Source organism: Otolemur garnettii, unplaced genomic scaffold (assembly GCF_000181295.1).
Source record: "Otolemur garnettii isolate 467f Iridium unplaced genomic scaffold, OtoGar3 scaffold00202, whole genome shotgun sequence".
Classification (NCBI taxonomy): Eukaryota; Metazoa; Chordata; class Mammalia; order Primates; family Galagidae; genus Otolemur; species Otolemur garnettii.
The window spans coordinates 675,886-678,424 of NW_003852597.1; positions in this window are offsets into that span (position 1 = coordinate 675,886).

A 2,539-nucleotide genomic window follows, 5' to 3' on the forward strand; every position below is an offset into this window, starting at 1 on the left:
CCCAAAACTCTCTTTTAAGCGTGCCAGGACTGCGTGCATCCTACCCCTTCGGCCAGAGACCCCAGGTCCAGCCCAGTGCTGCCCCCTTTAGGCCCTGGAAGTAATGGCACAGTCCCGAGAGTGGCCCCTGTGCTGCCCTGCTGTGTTTGGAAGTCAAGCAGAGCTTAGTACCCTGGCCGGGTAGCTGACGCCTGTAACCCAGCACTCTGGGGAAGGTGGATTGTTTGATCTCTGGAGTTGGAGACCAGCCTGAGAAAGAGCGCGATCCAGTCTCTACTAAAAATAGAAAACAAAACAAAACAAAACTAGACAGTGTTATGGTGGGCACCTGTAGTCCCAGCTACTCACTGAGCCCAGGAGTTTGAAGTTGCTGAGAGCTATGATGCCAGAGCACTCTACCCCAGAACAACAAAGTGAGACTCTGCAAATAAATAAATAGCAGAGCTAAATAAATACACCAGGCCACATCATCTTCTGCTCACTTCTTTTTTTTTTTTTTTGAGACACAGCCTCAAGTTGTCACCCTGGGTAAAGGGCTGTGGCATCACAGCTCACAGCAACCTTCGACTCCTGGGCTCAAGCGAGTCTCCTGCCTCCGCCTCCCAAATAGCTGGGACTACAGGTACCTGCCACAATGCCCAGCCATTTTTTGGTTGCAGCCGTCATTGTCGTTTGGCGAACCCAGGCTGGATTCGAACCCACCAGCTTAGGTGTATGTGGCTGGCTCCCTAGTAGCTTGAGCCACAGGCGCTGAGCCTATACCTTTTTTTTTGGAGACAGAGTCTCACTCTGTTGCCTTGAGCAGAGTCCCATGGCATCATCATAGCTCATAGCAACCTCAAACTCTTGGGCTTAAGTAATCCTCTTACCTCAGCCTCCCAAGGAACTGGGACTACAAGTGAGTGCCACTATGCCTCGGATAGTTTTTCTGCTTTTTAGTAGACATGGGGTCTAACTCTGGCTCAGGCTGGTCTCCAACTCTTGAACTCAAGCAATCCACCTGCCTAGGCCTTCCAGAGTGCTAGGATTACAGGTGTGAGCCACTGAGTCTGGCACTTTTAGAATCTTCAGGGGCAGATGTCCGCTCTTGTGGAGTACAATACTGCCTTCTTTTGAAAATACTGATTGCCCTTGGTCAGTGGCCAGAAGGCCAGAAAGTGAAGAACAGGGATTGGATTTTCTCAAATGTCAGTGATAGGAAATTGGGCAGCTAGTCCCAGGACCATCTAGATCCCAGACCCGCGGTCAATACCCACTCTTCACAGGCCAGAGACAGAGGTGGATTCTTAACTCCTCTGGAGTGTTTGTTCCAGGATCACAGGCCTCTCCTGACCTTGTCTCTCACCTCTACCCTCCCTCTGTACCATCCAATTGATGACTAAGCTTTTCAGTCCCCAATGACTTATCAAAAGTATCTAAGTGCCAGGCACTGTGTGGAATAAGACTGCTCAAAGTTGCAGCCATCATTCAGTTTACATTCTGCTTGATGGAAACAGATAAGTACATAAACAAGGTAATTGCAGGCTGTGAAAAGTGCTGTGAAGGAAGCAAACAGAAAAGTAAACGAAGAGCCTACTACTTTAGAAAGAGTAGCCAGGAAAGTCAACATTTACTGAGTACCCAATGCCTGTTAGTTTATCTCCCAAATACCTCAGATATCTGTCTAGTTGGCTCCATCTTGGCCTCATACCCTGGTGTAGGTCCCAGTCTCTGTTGTTCCAATTATTGCCACAGTACCTTGCTGCTCCCTAGCCTTTGATCTCATCCCCATTTGTCCCCTCTGTATGCCATCAAAGGGACCCCACCCAGTTCCTGGTCTGACCCCACCCAGTTCCTTGCCCTTCTTGACTACTGAAGGGATACCCAAAGCAGCCTGAGACATGGGGAAATACTAATAGCTTAGATGACTGAGGGGGCATTGGGAGGCCTACAGGCAGTGCTCAGGAGTCTAATCTTTTTCTTTGTAGGTTAGCTTTCCAGGGAGAGATACGGTAGCGATGGGGCTAAAAATGACAAATTCAGATCAAGCAGGGCTGAAGCATGGAGAGCTTCAAAAGGCATGCTCACTATTGCAATTTTATATTTGGAAAATAAAACAAAATGTCTCTGTATTAGTTTGCTAGAGCTGCCATAATAAAATACCAGACTGTGTGGCATAAACAACAGAAATTTATTTTCTCACAGTTCTGGAGGCTGGGAATTTAAGAGCCACTTGCCAGCAGGGTTGATTTCTTCTGAGGCCTCTCTAATTGACTTGTAAAAAGGTGGTCTTCTTGGCTCAGCACCTGTGGCTCAAGTGGCTAAAGCGCCAGCCACATACACCTAAGGTGGCGGGTTCAAATCCAGCCCGGGCCCAACAAACAACAATGACGGCTGCAACCAAAAAATAGCCAGACGTTGTGGCGAACACCTGTGGTCCCAGCTACTTGGGAGGCAGAGGTGGGAGACTTGCTTGAGCCCAGGAGTTGGAGGTTGCTGTGAGCTGTAATGCCACGGCACTCTACCCAGGGGGACAGCTTGAGGCTCTGTCTCAAGAAAA